The following is an 18,782-nucleotide window of genomic DNA, read 5'->3' as shown; positions in this document are numbered from 1 at the left end:
GGAGACTAAATGGCTCATTCAGTTCTTTTATCCAGCATCGTAAGCGGCCCTTTATCAAATTAGCTAAAGTGGATCTCCTAAACATTAAAAACTATCAACTGAGCTCGCTTTTATCTAAAGTGAGTAATTGGGCTTGTGGGGATCCTCTTTCAATATGGTTAGATATTGAAACCTCTCAGGCAAGGTGCCCCCTTACTACCTTGCTGTTTTTAGACAAAATGAGGACAGTTAGGGAATATTGCATAACCAAATAGTTATCAATATTGTTAAAACAGGGAGGGCAATTCAGCAGACGGAAGGCAATATTGTCAAAACATCTTCTCTTGCACCTACAGTGGGTATGCCGAGTTTTCAGCCGGGGATGGTGGATTCAGGATTCAAACATTGGGCATCTAGGGGTGTGTCTCGCATGGGTGATTAATTTGAGGGAGACACAAGGATGTGTTTTGGTCAGTTAGCGCGGAAATACGAGCTATCTAGCAGGAACCTCTTTTGTTTTTTGACTGATCCCTACAAATTTGACAAAAAGAAGATGATGCTCAGCACTAAGAGTACACTTTCTGTCAGCACCCTACATTATCAACTGAGGCGCAGCCCCTCAGATGAGTTTGATCGACTCTGCAGGGTGTGGGAGAGACGCTGCAGTCTCCTCAGAGGCATGGAAGATATTTAGGAAAACGCAAGAAAGATATCAATTTGCAATAGGACCCATGCTTTACAGATGAAGATTCTCCACAGGGTCCACTTGGCTCCAGATCATTTGTCAAAATTTAAACCAGGAGTGTCTTCAACATGCCCCAAGTGTAAAGTTAGTACGAGCACTCTTACCCACTGTCCCTGGTCTTATGGTAGGCTTCAAACATACTGGAGTGCTGTGGCAGGTGCAATGGAGGGGATTTTGGGTTTAAGGGTGGAGAAGGATCCGATCTCTCTTCTTGTTGCCTAGCCCAGTGTGTTCCCTATAGATGTGCATAGAAAAATCTTTTCAACATCCTCACTTTCTGCACAAGAAAGAATATCTTGATAGTTTGGGTGTCTGAAATGCCTCCGGACCTGTCAGGTTGGAGTAATATTGTTATGGAGTATATCCCCTTGGATTTTCTTACAAATATGGTAAACCACAAAACAGAATTTCTACAAGACATGACGGCCCTTTTTGGAATACCTGGACACAGATTTGTCTGCCACACTAATAAGGACTTTTATATAACCGTAACAATTGTGCTTTACGAGTCCAATATCGAGAAAGGGGGGCGGGGGGGAGCTGCGAATGTATGAATATGTGAAAATTAATGCCCTCAATATTCGAGATGTAGTGTTTTGTTTTGCTGAGCTGTATTATTATTTATTAGTTTGTTAGTTATTATTTATTTAGTTAAGTAGTTAGTTGAGATTTTTACAATTTTTAAAATATATTTATATATTTGTACATGAGGGCAGTTTCGGTTTAAACCTCTTTGTGTTCTTTCTTTGTATTGTTTTGAATTGTTGTTTTGTATTTGTTGTAATATTAAAAAATCTATTTTACAATAAAAGTATATTTTTTTTAAAAGTGCACTTGGGTTTTTAAAAGGGGTAAAATCTAAGTTGCACAGTAGTAAATTAATTGTCCATTTTACGTCATTTTTAAAGAATAACTTTGTTACAATTAATAGAGTTATTTTCTGTTAATGACAAACCTGCTGTGAATTACTTCTGTCCTGAATAGCAATCCATTTAACAAATTGATCATCTTGGTCATTTAATTGGGTACTCACACACTTATGTCAGCTTGTGGAACAATGGGACTCGTTTATCAGCATACTCTTTCCACAAAAGGGTAACAAAAGCAAATTGAAGAAAAGAGTCAATACTGAAACAGCAGGAGAGTATGTAGTGTTAGAACAGGACAAAAAGAAATGGGGATAATTGCACTGCAGCCATATTTAATGCAGCAGACATATTTTCTTACTACCTTAACTGGCTTCTTGCACTACACTACTATGCATGGCCCTCCTCAACCAGAATTATGAGCATAACATTGAAGTCATCTGACCTGAACAAATAGCAATATTTAGATAGGGCAAAGCTCCTTGCTCATCATACAAATCTCTTTAGTGGTAACAGAAGTGTAGCCAGCTGCAGCGTTTAAGAGTTCACTGAGTGAGTAGAAAAAGTGTTGTGATAGCATAGAATTGGTATTGTTCTTTGGAGTGCATCTTCCAGCACCTAAACTAGAAATTGTTCAGGGTAGACTATGTTGAAGACATATCAGTCACTATACAACTGGGATGCATCCCATCAAAATGACTAGCAATCTACACAAAACCAGATTGTAGCACATCTCAGTGACACATAAGTCACACCATCAAAGATGTCTCAAACTGATCTGGTATTAACAGCCTCCTGCTTTTAAGTTGGAGTACACAGGAGTATTTTGGGTTGTGATGCTTGGTATTTGCTTGTTATTTATTGGTTGCCACATAAATTTGTTTATCTTCACAGGTAATGGTTACTTTAAGCTGTTGCATCATCTTCACATTTATTGTCCACTTTTCACCCAAGGTCAATGCATCAGCACCATCACAGATCCAAAGTGACATGTGACAAATTAGGGCGAAGTGCACAGCTCCTGAATGCCACCAGTTAATGCTGCTTCATCTTGACAAGACACCACAGGAAGAGAAGGGATGCACTACAAAAGGTATAATAGTTGCCAAGATCAGGGTCACGTAACACAGTCTTGTTACTCTTTCCGCGGTTCACTCATTGTGAAGTTACTTACATGTCATCAGGACATGAAAGGACTACAGTCGGTTCTGATACAACACGATAGTTCCATCCCTGTGCAATCCCCACGGTATAAGAAAATTGCATAATAGAAGCACCATTTAATCTAACGGGGCCAGAATCACAGTATAGCATTACAGGTAAGGAAAGTTTGCACTCTACAAATAATGGTCTAAATTCTTCAATCACGTTATAGTCAATTCACGTCAAAGAAACACACGTTATAGCTGAACTGACAGTATATATTTGCAAATTCATTCTTCCAATAAGTTTAATTGGTTTGACCAACAGAGGTAAAAGAGAGGACAACACCTAAATATTTAGTGGAGAAAGTACATAATGACACAACCAAAAAGTATAATTTCTTGCTTTTGAATTATTATACAAGCCATTCAATAATACAACAAATCTAAACTATATTATATTCTCATAGAAAATGTGATCATACATATGCTTTGGAGACCTGTGCTAATTTGCATTGACCTCATATCAATTACACAAAGCATCAAGATCCAATTAAATAAAAAATTAATGCAGTCTATAACTTATCACTTGCTTCTAACAAAACATTTACAGCAATTAAAGGACATTTGAGAAAATGTTGAATCTTACCAAACTGGAGTCTTCTGACGCTGATTTAATATGAGGTATGTCTAACAATGAAACTCACAGCCATGCTACTGTAACTTCTGTGTCATTATGTCAGATCTATACAGAAAAAGGGCAACAATGAATATTAGGCAATAACAATAATGACTGATGACTTTGAATAAAGGCGCAATACAGACTTACTCTTGAGTATAATTCCAATATGAATTTGATGTACTAAACTACTTTTCATTTATTCTGGACATAGGATACCAGATCCAAATGCAAGTACAACATGTTCCCTGATTAAACTGTCATTGCTCAAGACAAATTGGGTCAGTTCAGTCATTGATCATCGTTTGAGCTTACTGTACATGTCTCATTAAATATAATCACTAATGATTAATTTAAAGATGCAATATGTTTAAATAGTGTTATAACTAGCTTTATTTTAAAAATGCATGTCATTATTTAACAAACATAAGTTTTTTTAACACAACTGATTTATTGGGATTATATACTTAGCAATATTTAGCAATACAACTATAGTACCCCCCAGAAGCTATTCCATGTCAAATAAGATTAAACAAACAATGTTACATGGAGTTCTTGTCCTCAAAGATACCTAAAACATTTTGCTACCAACTTTTTTTTTATTATTGTATCCTGATTATTAAGAATCAAACTGAATTTGCAAAGTTTGTAATATAATTGCACCAATATCATATTTTAGCAATAATTGTTTTTCCAGGAAATACAGATGTTTATCTACAACATTTTTTTCCTCACCAAGATCGAATGATTGCTGCTGGTTTGTTCAGCTAGCTGAAGCGTAATTCAGGAATTCAAATGGTCTATATGATGTTTCTACATAAAAAAGAATTAGCAGGGCATGACTTTGCATAAATATGTCTTGTTCAACTTCCAGGGAATAAGGAAATCAATATGTTGAAGGGACAGTTACATTTAATTAGAAGCAGCAGAATGTTTCCATAAAGCAAATACAACCTATTACAACAGCAACAACTAATTGATTATGAATCACAACTCTTAGCACCATTTCTTTAAAAACAACAAATAAACAGAAGTTAAAAATCACACAGCACCAGGTTATAGTCCAACAGGTTTATTTGGAAGTACAAGCTTTCAGAGTGCTGTTCCTTCATTGGGCCAAAAGCTAGTGCTTCCAAATAAATCTGGTGTTGTGAGATTTTAACTTTGTCCAGTCCAGTCCAACATGGCACCTCCACTTTATGGCTACCATTAAACAGAAGTCCTTTGGTTTCCAAAATTTATGAAGGAGCTAGTCTCAAAAAATAACTACAAGAAGTTTCAGTGTCCTTCAGTGACTGTTTTGAATAATGTATTAGTTGTTCTGTCACAGTGATAATACATTACAGGGAATAGAGAGAAAGAATCTTTGTCAAAGCTGCCCTTGAGATGTACTGCTACAGCAGATGCAAAAATAAATCTGCATCCTAGAAGAGGGTAAAGTTCCTCACAGTAGCATCAATTGTACTCAATTGAATACACTCTCCTAAAATCCATAGATTATGCAAAACAAAAGTGAGATTTTCAAGACTCAGTTAAATTATCATGGTCAAACCCAGAAAGGACTGCAGAACGCAGTCCACAAAGATACTTTCAGCTGGTAAACCTACTCTGATGCAGGATGCAAAGCAATCAAGTAGCTACTCAACTCCTTTTGTATATGCATGAGCATTTTTCTGCTATTAAATATTAATACCACTGACAATTTTTCTAAAATAATATGGGTTGACCCAAATTCAATTGTATCCTAAAAAACATCACTTTCTCCTCATAATAGAGACATACATAGAAGGAGTACAGATGTACTGTAACATTACAGAAGATGCACATCACAAAAGGAAAGCACAAAGGGAAAGAACAAAAAACGTACCTGACGGAAACAATGATTTCTAAGTAAACTTCCTAGTATTTCTAAAAGTAGAATACTGTGGATGCTGGAAAGCTAAAATAAAACAAAAAAATCGTACAGATATTCAGCAAAGATACTTAAGGACTGTTGTACTGAAATATTCACTCTGGTCTTTCTCCAGCATTTCTAACCAGTTTTCATCTGTGAAAGCATTTCCGGTGTTCCTTTTCATTAATTTTATTGCCTTTGCAGACTCCCTATTTCAAACAAAAACCTGGACAAACTTTATCTCATCCTGTCTCTTACAATCACGATCTCTCCTCAATAACAGAATTCAAAGAACACTCCAAAAATAATAAAGATCAAGTGTTTTGTCTGATTTCCAACAGATTTAAAAAAGCACAAGCTTTAGTCTATGTGGAAAATATTACCTATAGAACACATCAACTTCTATGAAAATATAATTTTCTATACAAAATGCCAAAATTAAATGTAACTTTTACTTTCAAATATTTCCTCAATAAGAATCATCCAAATAAATCGTGGAATATAGCTTTCTCACTAAGTCTGCTATTTGCAAACAATGGCAATATGGTAAACCATTTACAGTTTTAGGTACAGAGATCAATAAAATCATTTGTTTGCCATTATAATGATAAGCCCTTTGGGGAAACTGCCACAAGGAGCAAAACTGTATTGCTGTTTCATGCTACTGGCAATATTCCATGGGGAAAGTGATGAAAGAGTTGGCCCTGGCCAACAAAGCATCTATCACATTCTTCATGCTCCAGTGAATTGTGGATTGAGTAACTTCATATATATTTTCTGAGGTGGCTTGATAATGATGCAGTTCAAAGCTGAGGTCATTTTAACGGTACTCACATAATTGTCCCTATTGTTAATTTTGTCTAAAGGTCTGGTTCCTAAGTAAACTGTATGTGGCAAAGACAGATTCAAACAATGATAACTTTCATTTATGTAGCTCCTTTAATGGCAAAAAATGTCTCATGACTGCAGGAGTGAAAGCACAAAATGGACACCAAGTCAAAGATGATATTGGAGGATAAAGCATTGTTTAGACTTGGTTTTCAGCCCAGATTCACACTGTGTACTCATTCTAAGCCTAATCACAAGCTGAGATAAAAAGTAAAATTGCTCAGAGGTCATCAATATCACAATACATCAATGGCCAGCACTAGACACTAGTTGCTTGTTGCCTAGCAGCTGATCTTATCAGAGGTGCAAATATTGTGTGGCTATAAAGCAATTTAAAGACAATCTGCACTTTTTAAGTGGGGAAATGGGCACAGGCAATCAAATGAAAGCAATGTGAACATCACAGCTAGGCCAAGCTGTAGTTATAACAGTCATCTTTTTTTTGCCATGTAAAGTACAGGCTTGGGTTAAACTTCAAAGCTTGCTTTTAAAATAAACAGCTGTATTTTAAGGTTAAAAATCACACAACACCAGGTTATAGTCCAACAGGTTTAACTGGAAGCACCTGCTTTCAGAGTGCTGCTCCTTCATCAGGTGGTTGTGTATTTTAAGATATTTGACAATACATCACGTAAATGTTGTGACATTAACTTCAAATAAGATCCAAAACTCAAGAAACCTAATTTATGTATTCATAATTACAATTATATAGTTATGTATTGATAATTCATATGTCTAATTATTTAGGGTTGGGATTTGCAAACAGCTTGCTTCTATGTTTCATTCAAGAAGTTGATCTGAACTTATGGCAAGTCAAAGTGAACAGGCACCATTAACTTGCTATTGTATCACAGCAGTTCCTCCCTTTGAGGCAGAATGAGAGAGACTCAGAAGCAATGTTCTCTCTAAGTAAAAAAGCTGCATAGTGGCTCTGCTCATGTCAATTAGGATGCCATGCATTGACTTTTCAATTAGGAAGAGAATGCTGCACGTGGACCTTTGAGGTATCACAGGAAACATAGTAGGAAATGTAACTCCAAAGCACTTACCCTGTAGTGATGTGACCAAAACTGGTTTAAGAACTGCAGATTATTTACCCCAAAAACAAATCAGGAAAATCAAAGATGTGGCAGTGCTGATATTGGACTGGGTTGGGATTGGACTGGGTTGGACAAAGTTAAAAATCACACAACAGCAGGTTATAATTTAACAGGTTTATTTGGAAGTACTAGCTTTTGGAGCACTGCTCATTTTCAGGATCCTGTGGATCAGGATCATAAGGCACAGCATTATAAATCAAAAGCCATATAAACCATCATAACCTTCAATCATTGGCTGGAAATAAACTGCAATGCATTAGTCAGCCAAAGAATTATACTGGTTCTATCTTATGTTTATGAGAGAAAATCACCTCAGGGAGACCAACTCCAAGCACCATTGCAGTTAGAGAAATCTCTGCCATTTCATGACCTCATTTTAACCAAAGCATTAATTCAATAAATAAACATAAATCCTGCACTGAAATAGATTTTAGCTAATTTGTCTGTGACAGAGAGAAATAGTGTGGGTTAAGTTGAGTCAGTAGACATCATGTTTCTGTTAACCTCTGGAGCAAAACTGTGAAACATAAAAATTTAAATTCTAAAATATTCAAGGACTTGCTGCTGGGTTATAAAAATTGAGTAAATCCACTCAACTACACACATTCACAGCCAACTGATCAAGATTTCAGCTAAATACCAGTTTTGATTAATGTTTGGTTTTTGTTACATAGTTTATAGAACAAAACACGGTAAAGGTACAAAACATATATATAAAAGTCTACCTGAGATCATAGGTATTCCTGGGATGTACAATGCTCCTCCAATAGTCGTTCTCACCGCATCCTAAGATCCACACTCTGCCTTGAACCGCCATATGCACATTCTCAACCTCACTCTACATCAGCACTACCTCACACTATCTCAGATCTGGCCAGCCCCCTCAGTTCAATTTCATTCTCTGATTCATTCGACTTTCTAACAAGACATTTTTTTCTTCCTTTCAAGCAATAAGGAAAGCAAGCTTCAACAACTCAGAGGTGACCATGCCCCTCTGGATCATTTCACCCCTCCTCTGCTCTCAATCTTCTTCCCTTCTCCTAACCTCACCTCGTCAGTACTTCCTATCCCTTCGGATCTTTCATTTTCTGATGCTTAACATTCCATACTCAGCAAAAGGTCTTAAGTTTTATTCCTCTGCACACCCCACTTCAATGATTTTCAGACATGACAAGACATTGAATTCCTCTTCTGTTGCCTTTGCTCCATGCCAATTTCTTTGGACAAGAATCCTCTCCCTGTCCAACTGACTCCTTTACTTGCCTCCAACACCCTCCCTCCACCTGGACCCCTCCCACTGGCCTTTTACCTGCACTTTAACTGTTCAAGGAGAACAGTTGATGTGACACTGGTCATTTTAATTTCTTTGGCCGTTGCACCCATTCAAATCTATCTCCCTCTGAACTGGCTGCACTCCATGATCTCGGATTCAACCTTGACTTTGTAATCAAGCTTGCCAACAAGGGTGATACTATTGTTGTGTGGCATACTGACTTCGACATTATGTAGTCTGAGCACCAGCTCTCTACCACCTCCTCCTATTTCTCCCAGACCATGACCCCACCATCAAATATCAGGCTATTTAGTCCATGACTGCCACTAATCTAATTTTATCTGGGCATCTCCCACAACACATCTCCAAGTTCATAATCCGCAATCCTGTACAGCCCACTTCAACTTTCTTCCCAAGTCTATAAAGAGGACTGCTCAGGCAGATTCACTGTTTTTGCTTGGTCCTGACTGGTGGACTGTTCATACCTTGACATGACTTTTTCTCCCCTTTATCCAGTCCCTTCCCACTTATATCTGAGTTTCTAATGACAGTTTCAGATTTTTCCAGTTTGCTAACATCAGCTGTCTCTCTTCACTTTGGATAGGCAATCCCTTTACACATCCATCTCTCATCAGATGACTTAATCTAGTCCACTGTATTCACTGCTCAGTGTAGTCTCCTCCACATGAGGGAGACAAAACACAGACTGGGTGAACACTTTGCAAAACACTTATTATCAGTCCAGAAAATGACCTGATCTTCTGATTGCCTGCAACTTCACTGCACCAGCATGCTCCCTGCTCAACATCTCTATTTCAGGACAGCTGCAGTGCTCCAGCAAGGTTCAGCAAAACCTGGAATAACTGCACCTCAATTTCCTCTTGGGAACCTTGCAGTCTTTAGAACTCAAGATTATGTTGATAATGTTAGAACCTGAACACCCTACACCATGTCCTTTACCCATCCTTGTATCCCTGGCCTGTCATGACATGGGCTGCTTTCAGCACAACCAAGTTATTTTCACCTACTAATGGTCCCCATTATCAGCTTTTCTGTCTCCCTGCCTTACCACTACCTATCCCTTTGTCTACCTTGCTCTGTCTCTCTGGACTCCATCTCCACCTTAGTTACTTACTCCTTTCTCCCCTGAACTCACTGTCCCACCCTCTGTCCCCCTTTTCTTTGCTACTAATAGCTCTGAAGGGTCACTACACCTGAAACATTAACTCTGCTTTCTCCCCAAAGATGCTGCCAAACCTGAGTTTCACCAGCAATTTCCATTGTTGTTTCAGATTTCCAGCATCCACAGTTCTTTGTTTTATTTTATATAAAAATACAGCTGCCTACATGGCAAAAATGAAATTACTATATCCAAAGTAACAACTGTTCACAGAAATTTTGCTACAATTCCCAAGATGATTAATATGGTTATTCCATAAACTCAGAATTTAATATAGAGGTACTTATAAATTAATAAGAGATGGAAGAAACATTAATCTGTATCACTAAACAGATGGAAATACATTTTTTGTAAATAATAAGTGCAAGCTATGGAATACATTTTGTTCAAACCAGTTGCGATTTTGTTGCAGCAAGAAAAAAAGACAACCCAGACTGCATCTGTTCGGGTGTGATAGGCAAGTTTGTATTGTCACATACTGTTTTCCATTATAAAAGCATGCAAAAGTTCAGCTGGTAAATCCTTTTCCATTTGTTACTTCCAATGTTTGATAGTTTTAGAGATTCTAGGTGCTTGGGATGACAGATGAAGTTAGAAAATAACATTTATTATAAATCTACCCAAGCTTGTTAGTTGACTGGCAATAATGCAAAATCCTAATGATTACAATGAAAGATCTGCTGATCTGATATAGTGTTAAACTAAATATTCATATTGATAATGCATAACATCCCCAACATAAAAGTCGCATTCACACATTTTCCAGTCACCCTAGAAAGTGGTGAAAAAACAAATTCCTCTATCGTTTCTTAGTACCCAGAACAGAGCAGAATTTTCAGGCATCAATTATCAGCCTCTTCAATGACAGCTAACTTTGTGAAATGTTCATATGCAATCACTTTGTCGTGTAACCTCCTGTTGTTCAGCTCAGCAGTGACAAAAATTAAACCAGAATTGGAATCCAGTTTTGACAAAGGGTAGAAACTGAAAAAAAGTTGAGTAATGTATCTAGATTACCACAAAGCACTTGATAGTGTACCACAGAATGTTTTAATTTGTTCATGGAATTTTGTTGAAACGCATTTGTATGGATAGAAGTCACAAAAAAGTACAGCCATTTTTAATTTGGTCTACTGAGACTAGTGGAGCATCTGAAGGAGCAAAGCTGGGACCTCCTGTGTTTACAACTTCTGTTGCTGATGTGGAGAAAGAGATAGGGGACACAGTGGAAATGTAAGAAAACAAAAGACATGCATGAGAAAGTATTAGCAAGTAGAATAAAGGAAAATCCAAAAAGTGTTTTCTTTAAAATATAGAATGGAGAGAGAAACTGGAGATAGAATACAAGGCAATTTATTGTCATGTGTATTTTTACTAAATATAAGTGAAAAGTTTTATTGGTTGTCGCACCACAGCACCTAAATTGATGGAAGAAGTCATAAATAAGGAGAAAAAAATTTAAAAGTTCATCATAATTCGATTAACAAATCCTGGGTGCAGGGTATACAGGAAACCAGGCTGAATCTGCACACAGCGCAAAGCTGAGAGGAGACCTCCATGCTAGGCTATTGGAAGACCCAGAAGCCACCTCCAAAGCAAGGCTGAGAATTCCATGCCGGGACTAGACCTTCACACAGGACTGGAGTATCTGAAGGCCACTGAAAAACACCTCCAACGATGGTAGACCTCCAATCTAGGACAAGGATACCACTCTGGGCCAAGATCAGCCCTCCTGGACAAGAGTGCCACACAGAGAGACTGCCCTGCCAGACGTCAGGCCTATACTGCCATTCCAAGTCATTAAAAGCCACCTTGTTGCAGAGCCTGGTTTGGGAGATGTCTTGAGCTGAAGTCATTAAAAGGTCATTATCATAACAATGGAAACATTTTTAAAAAGTAAACTGGACAGACTAGATAATCTTCGGGCTCCTGGACAGAGGAGCCCACACATTGTCCTGCTACTCCATGTTGTGGTTCTGTTCGCCGAGCTGGGAATTTGTGTTGTAGACATTTCGTCCCCTGTCTAGGTGACATCCTCAGTGCTTGGGAGCCTTCCGTGAAGCGCTTCTGTGTTGTTTCCTCCAGCATTTGTAGTGGTTTGTCTCTGCTGCTTCCGGTTGTCAGTTCCAGCTGTCCGCTGCAGTGGACGGTATATTGGGTCCAGGTTGATGTGTTTGTTGATAGAATCTGTGGATGAATGCCATGCCTCTAGGAATTCCCTGGCTGTTCTCTGTTTGGCTTGTCCTATAATAGTAATGTTGTCCCAGTCGAACTCATGTTGCTTGCCATCTGTGCGTGTGGCTACTAAGGATAGCTGGTCGTGTCATTTCGTGGCAAGTTGGTGTTCATGGATACGGATTGTTAGCTGTCTTCCTGTTTGTCCTATGTAGTGTTTTGTGCAGTCCTTGCACACTTTTGTACACTAATTTTGTACACTACGTTGGTTTTGCTTATGCTGGGTATCGGGTCCTTTGTCATGGTGATTTGTTGTCTGAGAGTGGCTGTTGGTTTGTGTGCTAAGTTCTAGATGTTGTAGTAGTCTGGCTGTCAGTTCAGAAATGTTCTTAATGTATGGTAGCGTGGCTAGTCCTTTGGGTTGTGGCATGTCCTCATTCCGTTGTCTTTCCCTGAGGCATCTGTTGATGGAATTGCAAGGGTATCCATTTTTGGCGAATACAGGTGTTCTTCTTCCTCTTTTTGCAGTTCTGGTGTGCTGCAGTGTGTTTTGGCCCTTTTGAACAGTGTCTTGATGCAACTTCTTGCGTGTGTGTTGGGTGATTGCTTTCATAATTCAGGACTTGGTCTGGTGTGTGTGGCTTTCCTGTATACCTATGTGGTGAACTCTCCATTCGGTATTCTCTGTATCAATAGTCTAGGAATGGGAATTAGTTGTCTTTTCTTCCTCTCTAGTGAATCTGATTCCTGTGAGTGTGGTGTTGATGATCCATTGTGTGTTTTCCATTTCTGTGTTTTTAATTATTACAAAGGTGTCATCCACATATCTGACCCAGAGTTTGGGTTGAATTTGCGGTAAGACTGTTCTTATCTTTGCTACTCCTTGCTAGTTGAAAAAAGATATAGCAGGGTTATTCGGAACCATAAGGTAATGTGTGTGAACCCAGAAGACATGGGCACAGTCTTCAATTAATATTGCCAGATAAGACAACACAGTATAGAAATCAGGATGTAGGACTATGAGATATTAGAATAACTTTAGAGAGAAGAGGTGTCAGAGGGTTTAGCAGCCTAGAGAGGATAAATCTGTAGACCCAAATGTGACATATCCCAGGCTACTGGGGAAGAAGATTATATAAATATCAAGAGTCCCAGATGTACTTTCAAAATCCTCTTTGGCCATTGGTGAGGCATCAAAGGACTGCATCAGAGGTCAAAGGTGTTCAGGTTCTAATATTTGTCATTTTTAAATAACGAGACAAAGGGATAGACAAGGAAATCACAGACAACTCAGTGCAACCTGGTGGCTAGCAAGTTATTAGAAAGAATTCTGCCGGAAAGAACATATTTGCATTCAGAGGTACAAATTAATCAGGGATACTCAGCATAGATTTAGTCAGGTAAGGTGGCATTTGACAGAATGTTTTGAGGAGGTAACCAGAAGCACTACATTTGATAGGGTCTACATAAACTTTAGTAAGGAATTTGCTCCAAGGAAATGTAGAATGTTGGTCCAAAATTAGTTAAGAGACAGGAAATAGAGGGAAGTTTCTGTGACTGAAAGGCTGTTGCTAGTTGTAGTATACACAAATGATTTGCACTCAACTATAAAAAGGTTGGTAGGCCAGTAAGGAGGATAGCCATAAACTACAGGAGGATATGAGGAAATGCATTTTTGAAGGGTTAACAAAGCAAAGAAATCCACAATGAATGGTAAGACCCTGGAAAGTAATGATGATCAGAGAAACCTTGGTATGAATAGCCACAGGTCTACAAAGGTGATCAAAGCGGCATTTGGAATGTCTGCCTTTATTAGCAGTGTCATTATGCAGAAACTGTATAAAATGCAGGTTAGGCCATAATTGAATTACTGCGTGCAGTTCTGTTCACATTACAGGAAGGGTGTGATTGCACGAGACAGGATGCAGGTTTATTTACAGGATGCTGTCTGGGTTGAAGGGTCAGAGCTTTGAAGAAAGATTAGACAGACTGGGTTTGCTTTTCCTTGGCATTTTGAAGGTTAACAGGGGATTTGATAGAGGCATATAAGATATTTTGATAAATGAGGTGTCAAGAAAGGCACTTTCTTCCCCCACCATAAGTAGAGAGGTCGATAATCAAGGGGCATAATTTAAGGTAACTCAAAGAAGATTTGAGGAGAAATTTTGTTCTCTAAGGAGGGATTGAGACTTCGGAACTCACTGTTTAAAATGGTAGTTGTGTCAGAAACTCTCGTAACATTTAAGCAGTATTTCGATATTCACTTGCACGCTATGAGCCAAAAGCTGGAAAACTGAACTAATGTAGTCACAATCTTTATTGACCATTTTGAAAATGATGGTCTGAATAGCCTCAATCTATAATGCAAACATCTGAACATAATGAGGTCCCAGAGATACTGCAAAGATATATAGAGTCATACAAATGTACAGTACGGAAACAGACGCTCCAGTCCAACTCATCCTTGCTGACCAGATATCCCAACAAAATCTAATCCCACCTGCCAGCACTCATCCCATATCCCTCCAAACCCTTCCTATTCATATATTCATCCAGATGCCTTTTAAATGTTACAATTGTACCACCTCCACCACTTCCCCTGGCAGCTCATTCCACAGACATACCATCCTCGGCATGAAAAAGTTGCCCCTTAGGTCTCTTTTATATCTCTCCCCCTCACCCTAAACCAATGCCCTCTAGTTCTGGACTCCCCCACCCCGGGGAAAAGACCTTGTGTATTTACCCTACCTTTTTCCCTTATGATTTTATAAACCACTATAAGGTCACCCCTCAGCCTCCAATGCTCCAGGGAAAACAGCCTGAACATATTCAACCTCACTTAATAGCTCAAATCCTCAAACTCTGGCAATATCCTTTTAAATCTTTTCTGAACCCTTTCAAATTTCACAACATCCCTCCTATAGGAAGAAAACCAGAACTGCATCCAATAGTCCAAAAGTTGCCTAACCAATGTCCTGTACAGCGCAAAATGACTTCCCAACACCTGTACTCAATATTCTGACCAATAAAAGAAAACATACCAAATGCTGCCTTCACTATCCTATCTACCTGCGACTCTGCTTTCAAGGACTATAAACCCGCACTCCAAAGTCTCTTTATTCAGCAACATTCCCTTGAACCTTACTATTAAATGTATCAGGAGAAAGTGAGGTCTGCAGATGCTGGAGATCAGAGCTGAAAATGTGTTGCTGGAAAAGCGCAGCAGGTCAGGCAGCATCCAAGGAACAGGAGAAGGGTTTCGGGCATAAGCCCTTCCTGAAGAAGGGCTTATGCCCGAAACGTCGAATCTCCTGTTCCTTGGATGCTGCCTGACCTGCTGCGCTTTTCCAGCAACACATTTTCAGCTATTAAATGTATAAGACCTGCTAAGATTTGCTTTTCCAAAATGCAGCACCTCACATTTATCTAAATTAAACTTCATCTGCCACTTCTCAACCCATTGGCCCATCTGATCAAGATCCCATTGTAATCTGAGGTAACCTTTTTAGCTGTCCACAGGACCTCCAATTTTGGTATCATCTGCAAATTTATTAACTATATCTCTTCTCTCACAACCCCAAATCATTTATATAAATGATTAAAAGGAGTGGACTCAGCGCCAATCCTTCTGGCACTCCACCGGTCACAGGCCTGGTTAAAGTTAAAAATCACACAACACCAGGTTATAGCCCAACAGGTTTATTTGGAAGCACTAGCTTTCTGAGCGCTGCCCCCTCATCGGGTGGTTGTGTAAGTTAAGATCATGCTCACAAGATTAACAGCCAAAGGAGTCCAGTGTCATGGAGATGTGATATAATAAGCAATCTTAGATTAAAACTTTCACCTTTTATACTAGGATACGCTGGTTTCTGTTCTTTGATTTGTAAATCCCAGAGCTTCTTTCAAATTACATTCTCAAGGTAGCTCAGGTTTTTAAATAGGTGTGAAGTCTGTCTGTGTCCCAATGCTATGTTAGACTGACAAATCCTCTGTATAGTTTTAGAGAGTTTTACATGGACTTATGCAGCTTTTGAGCAAAATAAATGTTCTTCAAAAAAAAATTCACCTCATAAGCATTTGTGTACACGCATGTAGGAGCGACAGATTGAATGCGCATGTGAGTGTGCATGAGTAACTTGGTTAAGTGTGTGTGATGGGGTATAAGAGAGAAGGTGTGTGTGTTGGTCTGAGTGTTGGGGGTGCATGTGTGTGCATATGAGAGAAAGAGGGTCTGCATGGGTGTGAGAGTATGTCGGGATGCGTGTGTGTGTACTGCAGTGCAGTCACTTGTACTGTGACATGAACGCAAGGTCCCGGTTGAGGCCATTTCCCTGGGTACCGAACTTTGCTATCAGCTTCTACTCAGCCACTCTGCATTATTGCTTGATCCAAAGTCCGCCTTCTAGGATGGTCACCCGAAGGCCCAAGGCCGAATGTCCTGACTGGGAGGGAACACTCCTACCCGGTGATTGTTATGCAGTGTCCATTCATCCGTTGTTGTAGCGTCTGCTCGGTCTTGCATCAGGGCATCCTTGCCTGCAGTGTATGAGATAGACCACGTTGAGAAGATTTGTCAGTCTAACATAGCATTGGGACACAGACAGACTTCACACTTATTGTTTAAAAACCTGAGCTATCTTGAAAATGTAATTTAAAAGAAGCTCTGGGATTTACAGATCAAAAGAACAGAAACCAGCATATCCCAGTATAAAAAATGAAAGTTTTAATCTAAGCTTGTTTTATGTATCACAACTCCATGACACTGGACTTCTTTGGCTATAAATTCTGAGAGCATGATCCTATTCTCCAAAACCAACTAATGAAGGAGTGGCGCTCCCAAATAAACCTGTTGGACTATAACCTGGAGTTGTGATTTTTTTTTAAACTTTGTCTACCCCAGTCCAACACATGCACCTCCAAGTCATAGACAGGTAAAATAGTGAGTAACAAGATGGTAGATGAAATATGTCAGAAATATGAGTTAATTCACTTTGGTTATGAGAACAAAAAAACTGGAACTTTTTTTTGAAAAGGTGTGAAACATGTAACTATTCTGGATGTAGATTTGCTCGCTGAGCTGGAAAGTTCATTGTCAGACATTTCATCACCATACTAGGTAATATCATCAGTGAGCCTCTGGATGAAACACTGGTGATATGACTCGCTTTTTATTTATGCGTTTAGGTTTCCTTGGGTTGGTGATGTAATTTCCTGTGGTAAATGAGATTCAAGAGAATGTGTTTGTTGATAGAGTTGATGGAATGTCATGCCCCTGAAGAAAAAGAACAGGAAATGACATCGCCAACCCAAGGAAACCTAAACACATAAATAAAAAAGTGAGCCAGACCACCAGTGTTTCATCCACAGGTTTACTGATGATGTTACCTAGTATGGTGATGAAACATCTGAAAACGAACCTTCCAGCTCAGCGAGCAAACCTACATCCAGAACTTCAGCCTGAGCTACAAATCTTCTCAAAACACGCTAACATGTAACTCTTAATTATCAGAGAGACTTGGAAAAGGAATACAATGTTATGAGGCAGGTACAATAAGTCAAGTAAAAGTGAAAACTGGTACTGGCACTAGTTTATTCCAGATTTATTAACTGATTTCAACTTCCACCAGCTGTCTTGTTAGGACTTGAACCCGTGTCCCCAGAGCTTTAGCCTGGACCTCTAGATAACTAGTCCAGTGACATCATCAGTGCACCAGCATCTTCTCCCTGAATTTAGTGAACCTTCATTGCACCACATCCAAGTAAAGTACATCTATCTTTAAAGATGGAGATAAAAATTGCACAGTGTTCAGATTTGATTTCACCTAAACTCTTTGGGAAGGGACACTGGAATCCAAGATTAAGGAAGCCTTGCTAGAATTGTACAGGGTTTAGATGAAATGTTACCAGTATTCCATCTAATTTTCTCACCAGCTGCACATGGCTTTGAGTACTGTGGATGGCAAGGATGTCTGAAACTGGAATGCCATATGCTGAACATCAGAACAGGTGGGGCACATGCACAGTAGCACAGAGGAAAAGTTGCTTAATACCCATCTGGTTTACTACAACTTTTAGAAGAAAATTTGCTACCTTACTTGTAATTCCAGATCCACTGCAATATAATCGACTCTTAACTGCCCTCTAAAGTAATCACAAAAGGATAATCAGAGACGGCACCAAATGCCAGTCACCAATGTCCACTGGCCACATAAAAAGACTTAAAAAGATTTGTCCTGAAGATAAACGGGTTGTCCCCATGGTGAGAAGGTGAGTAAATTAGACCTATTTTCTCTGAAGTTTACCTTACTGAAGCATGTACAATTCTGCTTATAGTTATATGCCGAGTGACTATTTCCACTGGTCTGGAAATCCGAAATGCAAGGACAGTGTATCCAAACAAGGGGCTGGTTATTTCAGACTGAGATGAGGGGAAATTATTTCATTCAAATCTTTAGCTCTGAATCTTTGGCACTCTTTACTTGCGGAAGCTTCTTAGGTAGGATATATTGGCCTTGAAGGGACTACAACATAGGTTTACAAGAATGATACTTGGACTTCAGGGTTTAAGTTTGAGGAGAGATTACATAATTAGGCCAATATTCACCAGAATTAAGGTGGTTAAGGGATTATCTGATCAAAATTTTCAACATTAACAGGAAAAGATAGTGTAGATAAAAATAAACTATTTCCACTGGTTTAGGATTCTAGAACTAGGGGCATAGTCTGAGAATTAGGACTAGATCATTCAGGAGATGTAGGAAGCACTTCTACACAAAAAAAGGGTAGCAGATGTTTGAAATTTTCTTCCACAACAGCAGTGGATGTTGGATCAGTCGTTAACTTTAAACCCGAGATAAATAA

General features: G+C 38.9%; 1 protein-coding gene across 2 annotated transcripts in view; it reads right to left on the bottom strand.

The window, feature by feature from the left end:
* Positions 1-18,782, bottom strand: part of stk33 (serine/threonine kinase 33) — a 199,868-nt gene that overhangs the window by 133,062 nt on the left and 48,024 nt on the right. For both annotated transcript variants that reach the window (XM_060838506.1, XM_060838505.1), the window contains exon 2: positions 3,382-3,477. The gene's annotated coding sequence lies outside the window, so the exon portion shown is untranslated. The remainder of the gene's footprint in view (positions 1-3,381; positions 3,478-18,782) is intronic.

Source organism: Hemiscyllium ocellatum, chromosome 18 (genome assembly GCF_020745735.1).
Source record: "Hemiscyllium ocellatum isolate sHemOce1 chromosome 18, sHemOce1.pat.X.cur, whole genome shotgun sequence".
Lineage (NCBI taxonomy): Eukaryota > Metazoa > Chordata > Chondrichthyes > Orectolobiformes > Hemiscylliidae > Hemiscyllium > Hemiscyllium ocellatum.
Note: the sequence above shows the minus strand (reverse complement) of the source record. Positions and strands in the feature narration are given on the sequence as shown.